The 16033-nt window shown below is 36.2% G+C and overlaps 1 protein-coding gene across 13 annotated transcripts in view; it reads right to left on the minus strand.

Annotated features, from left to right (window-relative positions):
* APC (APC regulator of WNT signaling pathway) overlaps positions 1–16033 on the minus strand; it is a 138395-nt gene that overhangs the window by 118180 nt on the left and 4182 nt on the right. The gene's annotated exons all lie outside the window — the stretch shown is intronic.

Genomic DNA, 16033 nt, shown 5'->3' on the forward strand with positions numbered 1-16033 from the left:
GCACGTTACATGTTACAACTCTGGAAACAACCAAGAAGATATGACAAGAAACAATCTGGCTTTAATAACATAAAAGAGATATATGATTTTTTAAATTGTATATGTAGATCTGCCTTAGAAAAGTTATCTGACAGTTGTTCGCTATATCACTTCAGAAAAACATTCGAAAAAAAGCATAGTTAAAACGTTCTTTGGGGCTTCCCTGGTGGCACAGTGGTTAAGAATCGGTCTGCCAATGAAGGGGACATGGGTTCGAGGCCTGGGCCAGGAAGATCCCACATGCCACGGAGCAACAACTACTGAGCCTGCGCTCTAGAGCCTGTGAGCCACAACTACTGAAGCCCACGCGCCTAGAGCCCGTGCTCTCAACAAGAGAAGCCACCACAATGAGAAGCCTGCGCACTGCAATGAAGAGTAGCCCTTGCTCGCCACAACTAGAGAAAGCACGTACGCAGCAACGAAGACCCAACGCAGCCTAAACAAACAAACAAACAAACAAATGTAGTATGTCCTCATTTCGTGGACGAAAAAGCTAAATCACAGGAAGGTCAAGTGATTTGTCCTGATCTAGTTAAAGGCCGAGCCAGACTTGAATCCAGGTTTCATTTTCCACTGAAAAAAAGTAAATTACTTCTGATTTAGAAACCTAAATATATTTACTTTTAACAAAGAGATGTCTTCTTGTGCCACTGGTTGGTCCTTAATTTCAATAAAAAATGGACAAATATAATGAGACATAAGTGTCAGATATGAAGAAAACTGTGTAAAATACCCCAAACTTAAATTAAATGATGAATATAGGTAACCTAAGTAATAAAACCAGAAGCCTCCACTACTAGGTTTACAGAGTGCCTTACACAACTTCATTAAGAACCAAATAAAAAAATAAATTAAAAAAAAACCAATTAAAAGCCAAATAAAAGATTTTAATTTGCAATTCAGCAATGGTGAGATAGATTAGAATAGAATTTTTTAAAATTACATACAATAATCTACTTTTTTCAGGAATATAGTAAAGCAATATACCAAACACTGCTTACAGAAGATGAGAAGAACTCTTTTCCCCATTCAGCTATTCTTTTCAATTCCCTACATTTTGGCAAGAAAACTGTCATGGTTCAAGTCCAGTCCTCAAGGTCCTAATAATAATATTTAATTAGCTGATTGTTATCAGAATTGAGATTTAAAACTTTTTGTCAAAGACCTAATTGGACACTAAATGAAGAATCTCATTAGTCCAATATAACCAATAGGAAATCACAGCATGTGGCAACGCATTATAAAATATCATTAAGTTGTGGGGAAAAAATTCTACCAATATGTACTTCCAACAGATAGAATGTAAATTCTTCTATAAAAGTGAAGCAAAGCTGGATTTTAAAGCTGGCATAATACATTATATTGGTATAACAGAACTGATTTTTCTCCCACATGACTTTTGGTGTTTGAGTAAGCATTAAATGTCTGTGAAATTTCAAACTTAGTTTTAACTGAGACCCAACTCAGTAATTCATTAGAATAATGTGATATGAATGAGCACATAATTGAGCACTAAATGAGAACATAATTAAAATATATTTGTATATTTTGTCCAGTGTGACATTTTTCCAACCAGAGTTTATTTTCTTAACTGATGGCTAATATCATCTTTCAGTGATACTAATATGTAACTTGACGTTTGTTAGAGAAGGCAGAGGAAAAACTCTTGTGTTAGAACTCCAAAGCCATACAAGAAATGCCATTGAAATATTAGAAAAGATATCAGCATCTCTGAAATGAAACTAGAGCAAAGACAGAAGAAATGAAAGAATGACTACAGTGAGAAGAGAAAATGCCCTAGGCCTAATTAAACAGAGGTACTAAAATCAGGCTCTAATGAACATGGATGAATACAACAGGGAAAATGTGTGGCAAGCATTGCAAGATTTCGGAAACAAGTTATTTAACAATGACTAAATATGCTAAATGTGTTATCATAGTAGAACAGTATCATTCATCCATTGTCTTAAGTACTTACTCTAACATAAGAGTTGCTTTACAGGTGTTATTATTGAAGTAAAAATCTCCAGAAAATATATGTAAGAGTCCAACTCAGAAACAGCACAGACATTAACAAATGCTGAGACTGAATACCGAGACAGACACACCTGAGTTTAGTCACAGACAGCAAACTTTACAAAATTAAACACTAGACTCACGAATTGAGTTTAGGAAGTATAAAATTAATTGCATTTGCAATAAATATGTGGCTAATCAAGATGCATTAATATCTTACCAGATCTTAATAGTTACAGATAAATCATCATCTTATCTATGTCTGGTATAGCTAATGGAGTCATCTGGCTGAAAAGAACCTCAAGAAACTATGATGAGGAAGAGATCTGGGTATCAGTTCAGCGTAACTTTAGGCAAATCAAGTCACCCAGATCGGGCCTCTGTTTTCACATATTTAAAAAGGGAAAGGTGTGGGAAAGGGGCGCACATGAGAGAATTGATTCCTAAAATTCTCTGTCACCTCATTTCACCCTTCAGTTTTCTGAAGGGAAGCAAGCAAACCAAAAACAACCACTGTTTAAATCTAACATAGCAGGGAAGGGAAGGAACTATAATTAACAAGAATCTTCAACTTATTTTCTTTTAGCAGAGAGAAAAAAAGAAAGAATCAAGTAAACAAATACAAGAAGTCTAGGTTTCCTTAAAAGAGAACTGCTTTTATATTTTGTTGATGCACCAATGTAATCACAAAGTGATGGATGGCATTTCATCCTAAGAGCTGTGATTAACATCAAATGTGTCTTTAAAATAAAAATCTATTGGTATGTTATACTAAATTTTCAACATCCTTGCAACCACAGAAGAAAGTCAATTTATGTAAAGACTACTATAACTTAGTTTGCCTAGTGTGATTTCTAACCTGTGTTTAACCTCCTATTTAATAGATTTAATCTCAGAAATCAAATGCAAATTGTACCTATAATATTTTAAATAGATGTGAGTAGAAAGATTCAAAAGTTATATTCTGTCCCTAAGGTATACCAAAAAATATTTTTAAAAATAAAAATAAAACATGACATATTTAGAGCTGTTGCATTAATTATTAGAAAGGCACCCCACTTCCAACAGAAATACTAAAGGACAAATTTGTTTGCAGTCCCTCCTCAGTTCAGAGCATTCTCCCTCCCTCTTCACACATCTCCACTTCAAAAATGTTCACTTTGTATTCTCTTTGCTCACATAAAGGACAATTCCTACCCCAAAGCACTACCCACATGCTACAAGTATTTCTGACTTCTCCCATGAAATAAAATACCGTCTGCCTCCTTCCTCTGGAGCTTTGCAAAGTAATAAGAACTGAAGATTATTGCAACACACGTTAAAGTATTAAAAGGCAACCATACCTTAATGTTTACCTTTCCCAGGTATCTCATTTGTACCACAAAATGTGCCTTAAAACAAAGGAATGACTAACATAGAAATGTCAAGTTCTCCTTGAACAGTTAGTCAAAGAAATAGTTGGACTTCCACTTGTAAAAGTAGCAAACTACACAATTCGGACCAACTATCCTTCTGAAGTCAACTTAAAAAGTTAGACAAAATATTAAAATAATCTTAAAACCATCAAATAACTACCAACATAGTGAGGAATGAATCACTAGTTCAAATTTACCAGAAGTCAAAACTCAGAAAGGTAAGCTCAGCTTTTTTGTGTGTGTGTGTGTGTTTATTTTTTTTTTAATTTCTCAATTATATTTTACTTATTTTTTATACAGCAGGTTCTTATTATTTATTTTATACATATTAGTGTATATATGTCAATCCCAATCTGCCAATTCATCACACCACCACCTCTCCCCCATCATCACTTTCCCCACTTGGGTCCATACATTTGTTCTCTACAGGTAAGCTCAGCTTTTGCCTTTTGTGGGTTTGCCAATAAAAAAGTGTTTAAGAGGCTGAGCTTTTATAATTTGTTGCCTGCCTTGCAGGACTGGGGGACAAAAGTCAGAGTCTGGGACCCACCGAAGGTAAGGATGATAATAAAAATGCCCTTGTCTTTGGGCTGGGACTCCAAAGGGATGCACCCTAAGAAGAGTAAGAAAGAACCAGATGGTGGTCCAGAAAAGGTAAACATTTGAAATTGGATTAAGATGGTCTCCTATTCTTCGCAATAGCAAATGAAAATCTTCTCTAGAGAAAAATTCACTTCATTTTATACATCAAATTATTTCTACAACAGACAACAGAATCAGACCCACAGAAACTTAACAATATTGGAATCATAAGACACAGACTGAAAAATAACTATGCTTACTACATTCAAGGGTATAAAAGTTGAGCTTAACTATTTTTGAATAGTTGAAACTGAAAACTGAATAGCTTGAAACTGAAAACTATAAAAAGTGACATGGTAGATTGGAAAAAGAACCAAATAAAAATTCTAGTACTGAAAAAGACACCAATCCACACATTCATGAAGCCCTAGGAATCCAATGCCTAATCACAGCATAATAGAACAACAGAAAACCAAAGACAAAGATAAAAATCTTAAAAGCATCCAAAGGAAAACGTCAGATTTTTTTTTAAGGAAAATGAGACACAAAGAGCTGAGGATTCAACAGCAATGAATGTACTGAAATAAAGTAACCACCAACTTACCATGTACTGAAGTAGCTGCTAAACTAGAATTCTGTACCTAGCAAAAATACCCTTCAAGAATGAGGTAAAATAAAGACATTTCCAGGCAAACAGACTAAAGGAAATTCTAAAGAGTGTGTTTCACAGTCCTCAAGATCAAGGAAAATGGCCCTAAATGGAAGATCATAGGAAACGTAACGACATGGTAGACATATGCATTAACCTGAACTGAATATGGATGGTATAAAACAATAACAACAACAATGAGGAAGAGAATAAATAAGAATGAATTAAAATGCACAACAATACTATATAAGTAGGGCTGCAAGTAAATATAATTAAAGTGTATCATCTGAGAAGAGGATAAAGGCATTGATTAACATTAGACTTTATAAAATGCATATTGTATTTCTTGAATAACTAGTAAAAAAAAGAGAAAAAGAGGTCATAATTTCCCAATAATAAGGGGAAAAATGTAAAATGATAGAATAGCCACCTCATCTAGATGGCAAGAAAGTAGAGAAAGAGGAACAATTAACCAATAGGACAGACATAAAGTACATGATAAGATGGGAGATTTAAACCCAATCACGTCACAGGAGACACATCTAAAACGTAATACAGAAAGACTGGAAGTAAAAGAATGGAAAAAGATAAACCATGCAAACAATAATAAAAAGAAAGCTGGTATTTTCGTATCAATCCCAGACAAACTAGACCTTAATGCAAAAAGTACTTTCAGAATAAAAGAGAAATACTTCATAATGTTAAGTCACTAAGAAGATATAACCATTACACATTTCTATCCACCTACTAACACTGTCTGAAATATATAAAGCAAAAGTTGACAGAATACAAGGGGGAAAATCCACAACTTAAGTGGGATATTTTAACACACTCTTGTCTGTAACTAATACAAGCAAACAAAGGTCATTAATGATCCTGAAGATTTGAAACACGGGACTAACAAGCATGACCTAATGGAAATATATAGAACACCAAATTCAATAACTGCAGAAAAAAAAAAGATAATATACTGGGCCATAGTGTAGTTCCCAAATTTTAAAGGTCTGAAGTCAGACCTCTGAAACACTGAAAGTGTTCTCTGATTAAATTATATTGTTAGAAATAAGAAACAAATTCAAAAATAATCAGAAAACCTCCACGTGTTCAGAAATTGAGAAATATAATACTTTCAACTTATCCAAAAGTCAAAGTAGACACCAATAAAAATTAGAAAACATTTTTAAGTGAATTATAAAAGTACTACATATTAAAATTTGAGTAATAGAGCTAGCTAAAGCAGTGCTTAGAGGGAAATGCTTAGCCTTAAATGCATATATTTAAAAGGAATAAATGCTGAAAAACAGTGATCTACAAGAAGTTAGCAAAAGAACAAAAAGTAAATCCCAAAAAAGTAGAAGGAAGGAAATAAAGAGCAGAAATCAATGCAACAGAGAACAAATATATAATTTTAAAAAAAGGATTAGCAAGATTCAAAATTTGGTTTTGTGAAAGACTACTAAATCTCCAGTGAGACTTATAAAGGAAAAAGAAAATGTACATATAGCCTATAGCAGACGTGAGAAGGTAATTCTTTCCTGCAGTCATTAAAAGGATAATGATATTTATTATAAACAATTTTATGCCAGTAAATTTAAAAGTTTAGATGAAAAAGACAATCTCTTGGGGGAAAATACCAAAATAATCAAGAAACAGAAAACCTGAATAGGCTTAAAAATGAGAAATCAAATTAGTAATTAAAAACCTTTCTGGGACTTCCCTGGTGGTGCAGTGGTTAAGAATCTGCCTGCCAATGCAGGGGACACAGGTTCGATCCCTGGGCTGGGAAGATCCCACATGCCACGGAGCAACTAAGCCTGTGCGCCACAACTACTCAGCCTGAGCGCCACAACTACTGAGCCCACGTGCCACAACTACTGAAGCCCACATGCTCTATGGCCCGTGTGTCGCAACTACTGAGACTGTGTGCTGCAACTACTGAAACCCGCGTGCCTAGAGCCCATGCTCCGCAACAAGAGAAGCCACCGCAATGAGAAGGCCACGCACTGCAACGAAGAGTAGCCCCCACTCACCGCAACTAGAGAAAGCCCGCGCACAGCAACGAAGACCCAATGCAGCCAAAAAATAAATTAAAAATTAAAAAAATATATTGGAAAAAAGAAAGCAAAAATGGTGAAATAAACATAAATCATATATTAAATAAAATAAATAAAAACCTTTCCACAAATTAAATTCCCAGCCCAGATGGCTTCTCTGCCAAATCCTCGTAAAAATTTAATGAAAAAATAATTCTAGTCCGACACAAACTTTTCCAGAATAGAAAATGAGGATAAGCTCATTTTACAAGGCTAGCATAATGTTGACTGTTGATTTCAAATCCTGACAAGGACAATACAGGCCACGTCACTCGTGAACACTGATGCAAAACCATTAGCAAAATATTAACAACCTGAATCCAGAAATATATAAAAAGAATAATACAGTAAAACTGAATTAGGTTTATCTCAGGAATTAGGTTAGGTTAAGCATTTTAAATAATATATAATTCAATATATTAACATAGTGAAGGAGAAAATTAATATGGCAATGAAAAGCTTCAACAGCAACAAAAAAAGCATTAAATTCAAACAAACAGAACAAAACACAAAATTCTTAGTAAACTAGGTATAGGAACGAACTACTTTAACATAATAAAGGTTTTCACAAAAACAAAACAAACATTCAGCAAACATACTTGGAGTGAAAGAGTAAAAGCTTTCTCTTTTGAGATCAGGAACCAGAAGGGAGAGTACCTCTGGGATGATGGCAGTGCTCTATTTCTTGACCAGAGTAATGACTTCACGTGTGTTTACAGTAACACGTTAAGTTCTTCATTTTATGTTTTATGTACACTTTGAAATATATGTTAAAGACAAAAAAGAAAGAAATACTTGGAAATGAACAAAAGGTTGACCTAGGCTATCACTCAAGCTCAGCAACTCCGTAGGTCCTAATTTTTTGCCCGTAATGATTACCGTACTTTCAAACCAATTAACATTTATTGGGCCTATAAGACATTGTACAATTTGGCAATATGTATCATAAACCTTAAAAATGTGTAATTGAATAAGGCCATGAAGCCTTATCCAGTAACTCCATCATTTATGAGCCTATCCTAAGGAAAAAGACCAAGATAAAGAGAAAAAAAATCCATAATGTGTTAAGATGTTCATTGCCCATATGATAATAAAATAGAAAACAACTAAATAACCAACTACAGGAAATAGTTAAGAAAAATAATTTTTATAATGGGATTATTATACAATCAATAAAAATAAGATTTACAAAATATTCCAAGAAATGTATATAACCTAATTTTTTAAAAATTAGAGATATATACACATATTTATACTATAAAGTGGGGAAAAAGTGCTAGGCACAGACAAAGGAGAAAATGAGAGAGAGAAGGAGGGAAGGTAGGGAAAGAGGGAGGGAGGGGTTGGGAGAGACAAAAACTACACTGGTTTTCTTCATATAAGCTTATGAATGTCATCTGTACTTTTTTATCTGTACTTTTCATTGCATTTCCTGAATTTTCTTTAATGACTACATAAAAATTTAGTAATGGGGTATATAAGAACTGAAAAAGGGGCTTCCCTGGTTGCACAGTGGTTAAGAATCCACCTGCCAATGCACGGGACGCGGGTTCGAGCCCTGGTCCAGGAAGATCCCACATGCCGCGGAGCAAATGGGCCTGTGCGCCACAACTGCTGAGCCTGTGCTCTAGAGCCTGTGAGCCACAACTACTGAGCCCGCGTGCCACAACTGCTGAGGTCCACGTGCCTAGAGCCCGTGCTCTGCAACAAGAGAAGCCACCACAATGAGAAGCCTGTGCACCGTGACGAAGAGTAGCCCCCACTCACCGCAACTAGAGAAAACCCACGCGCAGCAACGAAGACACAACACAGCCAAAAAAAAAGAACTGAAGACAATAATCACAAATCTAAAGTATCCTAAATATTAAAAAAAGTTACTTTAAAATATAACTTTAATATTTCAATTTTTATCTCAATATGATTTTATTTAGATAAATTATTTTCTAACATTTAAATTGTGTAGTCTATGATATGCTAATTACTTAGAAGAGAGATAATTTCTAATTATTTAGTATTTAAAATATTATAACTTTAATTAGATCCCCAAAGATATATCATCTCCAATTTTCTTTCTTTCTCCAATAACATTCCCATAATTGTAAACCAGTTTGCTCCTTGACAGCTAAAGGAGAAAATGATCTACAAACAAGCTTCAAGTAGTTATTCCTATAAAAACAAAATAACTGTTAGTCTCTGAATATAAGACTGTTAATGGCTCCTCAGTTTCTTGAGCAGCCATTTTTCTACCTCGGTGTTGCCAACCCTGGTATTTTCTGACCAGTTTTGAGAGATGTTGCAAGTAATTTGATATCAATAATAAAGTATAACTGTTTTTAAAGCTTATCATTAGAAATAATAATAAATTGAAGCAAACATAAGGTTATCCCCATATGACTTACTGTACTTTGCATCCCAGTATACTTTATTGAGAGAGAGAAAATACTGTAAAGATAAAGCTTACATGTTGGGAACTCCACATTCACTTATTCAATGTTTACTAAGCATCTATTAGAGGCCAGGAACTAGAGGCACTGTGCTAACAATTGAAATAGAGTTGAAAATCATTAGATCATAGGGTTAAATATAACTGGCATTTTAGCATTTAAAGCCTTAAACAGACTAACCCAATCCTACTTTTCACTACTTGCCCAACACAAACTGTCTTCTTTAGTTCTCTGACTTTCTTTTAAAAACACTGTAGACTTTGCCTGCTGCCATACCTCTGCTCAAGCTGTTCCCTAGCCTAAATGCTTTTTTGTTCATTCACCAGCACCTTAGAATGTTCACCACAAGCCAGGCACTATGCTTGGCATGATAGAAGAAAAAAGCCTTTTCTATCCTTTGTATCCTTTGAAGTCCAGGTCAAGTTCCACCTCTTTCTCAGAGATTTACTCACTAACCTCTCCATACTCGGGATGCTATAACTATTATTGTCCAAAACAATAGCTCCCAATCTTCGATATAAGAACCCATTTTTAGTACCAAAATGTTTCTTGAATTCCATTCTCACTCCCCAGGTGATCTCATCTGGTCCCATGGCCCTAAATACCATCTATACACTGATAATTTCCAAATGTTTCCAAATGTTCCAAATGTTTATCTCTAGCATTAAATATGTATACCTATTGAATGTCTCCAGTTGGTTTATGTAATAGGTATTTCAAACAAAGCCACATCCACAACATATCTCCTGATTTAACTTTCCAAACCTGCTTCCCACCAACCCCTAACCCTTGCCCCATAGTCTCTATCTCAATAAGATATACCATCTTTCAACCAGTTGCTCATGTCAAAAAATTTGAAGTCATCCTTTATTTCTCTTTCCCTCACACTCCACATCAATTCCATCAATGAATTCTCATTACTTTACTTTCTAAATATATCACAAATCTGACCACTTCTCTGGCCCTCCACCACGACCACCCTGCCCAAGCACCATATTTCCAACCTAGATTACTGTAAGATTTTCCTAACTGGTCTTCCTGCTTCCATTCTTGCCTCATACAATCAATTTTCTACACATAGCCAGAGTAAACCTCTCAAAAAACAAGTCAAACCTGGATATTCCCATGCTTAACACCCTTCAATGGTTTCCATCTCACGCAATAAAATCAAGTCTTCAAATGACCTTCAAAACCCTACTTGATCTAACCTCTGTGTACCTGTCCTACCACCTCTTCTGCCACACTCCCCTTCTCTCTCTACTTCAGCCACACTAGCCTCCGTGTTGTTCTTCCAACATACCAAAGACACTTACTTCTATCTTAGAAGTCGCTGCTTCTTCTACCTGAACATTTTCCCCCAGATAGTTCCATGGCTTACTCCACTTCATTCAGGTCTCAGCTCAAAGGGCTTCTCAAAAAGCCTTCCCTCACCAACCTAGCTGAAGTAGTATCCCGTTACTTTTTATCCCCTGAAACCTATTTTATTTTACTTCAAAGCCTATTAGCTACCTGATGTGTGTGTGTGTGCGTGTGTGTGTGTGCGTGTGTGTGTGTGCGTGTGTGTTTGTGTGTGTGTGTGACTGAGTGTGCACACATGTATAATGTCTACTGTCTCCCTTACTAACATTTAAGCTCAAAGAAAGCACAGGCTCTGTTCTGTTCCCCACTGTTGTCACATTATGTGCAAACAGCAGGCTCTCAAAAATATTTGTTGAATGAATGAATGATGGTAATTGGTTTTATTTTTGTTGAGAAAATAATGACAAAACACTACTAGAATTCAGTAAGGCTTTCAAATAAATTCATATGCAATCACAAGAGCATTACACACATACTTTGGTGGTAGAAGGAGTACAGTGTTCATAATTCAAGGTTCAATAACAACTACTGAAGGAATGGGGCCTTCTTGTATTTCTCTGCCCCTTCCCATATCCTTCCTCCGACATTCATTAATTCTTTCCATAAATGGTTACTGTGTACCACTAAGCCAGAGAGTATTCCGGACATTAAGAATACAAAGATAAGTAAGACAAGGTAATTCATGAGACATAAAAATAATACCCATAGAGTACGACATGTAATAGAGATATATAAGTTGTAACATAACAGAGGAAGTAATCAACAAATACTTGCAAAATCAAATACAAAAGATATTCTTCACTTTACCTTATATATGAAATGAGGGTATTAAGTCTGAAAATGTTACAGTAATTTGCTACCATGAGATAAGCTAGCTTGAGAATGAAATCAAAACAAGGGGAATGACAGAGCAGAACGAATCACAGAGAAATTGAGCCAAGGTCCTTGATGATTTCAGGCTGGATGAAGCCCTAGCTAAAGTTCAACTACAAGATCTAATCATGCCTTTTATTGTTTAAGCAGTTTGAATTTGGTTTTCTGTCACTTGTAATATAAGAATACAGATGAATCTCAGTGAATTCTTTCAAAAACCAAAGCATTTGCTATTTCAGTGTATAGGGTTACTACCGGCATTTTGGAAGGGACAATTCTTGTTTTGTGGGCAAACATCACAGGACACTCAGTGTACCTGGTCTCTACCCGGTAATTGTCAGTAGGACCTCACAATCACTATGACAACCAAAAATATCCCCATATATTTCCAAATACCTCCCACCTCCAAGGGGAACCACAAATCTATTCCCTAATAGTTGTTATATATATATCCATTTCTCACAGGGCATGCGTAAATGTACTTAACAACAACCTTAAAAGAACTGGGATATACCACTCAAATATCCTAATTTTATATAATAATCCAATTTTAATCAGTCATCCATGACTATCTAAATGATTGGCCAAAATCCCATGTATAGCTTATATCAACTCAGTGCTTTAAGTTTGCTAATACTATCTGAAAATTCTCATTTATTTAAGCTTACTTCTCCACACAATACTATCAAGATACGTCACTGACATTGTTGGTTACCTTCCCTGTAGCCATTCAGCTAATTTCCTTCTAGACTGAAATGCCAGATATTGGTTTTTCCAGCTCCCTTGCAACTACGGCATAAGCATGCCAGGATGACATCTGATACAGGGCTTCAGTGAAGGGTTTACTTGTCCCATCAAGAGATGGGAGGGCAAACTTCCTCCTGTCTTTGGTGGCTATGTAAGCATGTGATGCCTGGAGCAGAAAGAGCAACATGCAACCATGAGAGGATAAACCTGAGCACAAAGGTCAGCAGCTGTGGATACAGATTAAAAGCACGTGGATCCTTGATAACATCATTGTGCTGTTAAACTGACTCACCATGGACTCCTCCAACTCTGAACTTCTTTCTATGCGAGATACTGTTTAAATCACTGTTAGTTCAGTATTACGTATCCTGGGGCCCAACTAATTTAAGGTATGTTCAAGCTCTGATATCTGAATGAAAGTGGGAGAAGAACCAAGATGACTACAAGGTTTCAAGACTGGGTGGCTGAGAGAAAGGTGGTTAGAAAAAGGAAATCAGGAGGAAAGGGAATATATATACCTTCACACATGCACATGTAAACACATTAGGTGAGGGTAGGTGAATGGAAATCAGATTGATTCAGTGTGGTATGAGGTAAGCTTACATTAGTATATCTAAGGTAGAGATATATATAGCAAGGGGTAGAAGGGAAGTAGAGTTACAGCACTGAGAAACACACAAAAATGATGACTTACATCATTTAAAAGAGGACATGATCACCAAGAGAACAAACACAGTGAAAAGCAAAGAAACCCCTGAAAACGCTTGCTATCTCCCCATGATCCATTCCACCTCCCTCTCGTTTTAGATGGGATTTATCCACAGATTAGGCCAATTAGAATAGTTCCATCCCTCTTGACAAAGCTATTGTGACAGACTTGGCAGCATGATCTTCTCCGTTTGTTCAATCAAAGTAAAGCTTAGGACTTTTGGGAAAAGGCTAGGAGAAGAGAAGCCTTCTCTCTTTGGAAGTCAACGAAGAAGGGTTTAACACGAGCATTGCCGACACCTGTCTTTTTCTAGAAGGGAAGCCAGTCTGAGCATGAAGCCCAAACAGGAGGACAAAGTTTAGCAAAAAGCAGAAAAACAGAACCTCTCCCCTGATAACAAAGCTAAGTTTATGAACAAACTACTCTTTAAACCAATTCTACCTATGCACTTGACAATTACCTGAGCTAATACGTTTCTTTTGTTTTTAAGTCCAGTTTGCATCCTAACTGATGTAGGAAACAGCTATGTTTAGCGGGGAGAGCATAATCAAGACAGTGCAGGAAATGCAAAGAAGTTTTCAGAGAAGTAAGAGAATCAGGAAGTGCAATGCACAAGAACCAAGAAATCAGATCATTTTATTCCTTTAGAATATATTTCAAAAATGGTCTAAGGAAACCAAGGATGACTGAGGAAAGGCCATTAGATTTGGTAATTAAACTGTCATAGGTGACTTTTAAAAAAGCAATTTCAGTGCTGAAATGGTAAAGGAAGTCAGAGTGTAAAGGAAAGAATAATTTATATTTTTAAGAACTCCATAATGTACCAAACCCTTGGAAAGACATGTAACATGGGTTAAACTCCTTCTATTACAACTCTGTGAGGTAACTGTAACATTCTATTTTATAGATAAAGAATAGAGTCTCAGTAGTAACTTGCCCACAGACACATAGCCAGTAAATTGGTTTTAGCAGACTTCAAAACCAGATCTATGTGGCTTAAAAATCAATGTTCTTCCTACTATACCAGGCTCCTGGGATTAAAGAATAAAAATACAGTGGCACAACAGGCTCAAGATTCAGACTGGCCTCCTTGAATTGCACAGCACAGAGCACTGTATTTTGACAGCCCTGGAAAAGGTATACATAAACATGTATATAGGCTAGAGAGGGAGAGACTGAAAAAGGAGTGATATTGGACAATTATGGAGAAAGAAAGATGGAGAGGGATGATCGTGAACACATCTGGAGAGGGTTGCTCTTGAAAAAAAAGGAAGGACATTTCTTCTCTTGGGATATGAGTAAATAAGGAAATGATACCAAGATAGAAAAGATTATACCTCAGATGACTGAGATTTTTCTCAGGAAAGGAAGAGTTATTTGCTATAAAAACCTTCAGGAAATAAGACAAAAAGGAACACAATCAACACTAAAGATCCAGCAGATAAGCAGAACACTAATTGGTATGGAAGCAAACCAATATCCTCACATAACTGTCTCTTGTATCCTTCAAGATTTCTGGGATCAAACTGACAAAGCTAGTGATGAGACTTGTTCAGGACAGGGGACTAGAAAGATAAATCTACAGAAAGTAAAGCATTCTAAAGCATCAATGACAGCTTGGTAAAAACTGATGACCATGGGATCCTAGTTACACGGGACGGCAAATGAGTTGCAGCAGTAGGCTAATGGGTTGAATGAACAGAGAGACAAAGAGGGATGTTTTCCTAAAGAGAGAAAGAGGGGGAGAGAGAGAGAGAGAGAAAAAACAGGTTCCATTAAGAGTGGAAGAGTGATTGTTTGTGTCCAGAAAGGTCTCAACACAATGCCCGGGGCAGTGAGCCACTGACTGGGGCTCAGCAGTCCCACATCCTTTCAGCTTAAAGCACAAAACTCAGAGACAACCAGCTCTAAAAACATGCAGTCCTTGGTTGTAGAAAAGTGAAGGCTAGCAACAAACAAATGAATAAATTAGACCATACAGGAATCAAACATTAAACTACCTCCTCTCCTTTTAAAATGAACAATTCTAGCTCCAAAGTCAAAAGTCTACAATAAAGGGTAAGGCAGATGTGTGTCATGAAGAAGAATGAAAAGTTAACAAATCTGTCCGGCCAATTGTAACCCACCTATTAAAGATTTTTAGTATAGAATTCAAATAGGGCAAGGATAGTTTGTGCTTTAATAACTTTGGAGAGCATCTAGCAAAGCTTCAACAAAATGATATCACTCAATTTAATGTTAATTTTAAAAGGTCCACCCATTTGCAATCTCAATGGACAAGCTGCCATTTATATTTATAACCTCATTTTTACCATTCTGGGGCTCTTGATACATCATCCAACTACAGGAAAAGATGGGAGAATCAGCCATGGCAACTTCCTCCCCTACCACTTCGATCCTGCAGTTTGCACTTATGAACTCTGGCAAGGTACCATGTTATTTAGGACAACTTCTTACACCATTAATTCTGACTACTCTTGCCCCAATATTAAAGGAAGGAGAAATGAGACTGGCATAGGCTAAATTTAACAGAAAATATCAAGTACTATACAGATTGTTAAGTAGTAGCAACAACTGAGAATCCAAGAAATTTGAGAAGTTTTGAGTTTAAAAAGCTTTTTCTCCATTTTAGTCCTTTCTAAATAAAACAAAGGGCTTGGACAGTATGGGATTCTAAGGCTTCAGTGGACAATGTAAGCTAACACAATAAAAGAATCACTTAAATCACCCTTTCTTGTACTATTACATTTCTTACATTCATAAAGCCTTCTTTTTAAGAAACGAACACTTCCCAATTCTTTCCCTAGATCTAGAACACTTACGCCCCCCGCCCAAAGTTTACAGACCAGATTTGCGATAGTCAGAAAAAGATTAATTTAGATGATCAATCATTTGCCGTCACCGGCACCATTCCTCAACTCTACAGGAGTTCGATGGGTCAAGGAGTCAAACTCTCCCAAACCATCCCAGTCTCCTGGGGACTGGATTCCCCCAACAAGGTGAACAAAACCCACTGGCCTCTGGATAACAAGCTTTTTCTTTGTAACTCTGTAAGCCAGGCTATCGGCTAAGCTTCCCAGACAGTTAAAAACTTTTAAAGGAAGCAA

The sequence above is a fragment of the Balaenoptera borealis genome (genome assembly GCF_965194805.1).
Source record: "Balaenoptera borealis genome assembly, chromosome: 2".
NCBI lineage: Eukaryota > Metazoa > Chordata > Mammalia > Artiodactyla > Balaenopteridae > Balaenoptera > Balaenoptera borealis.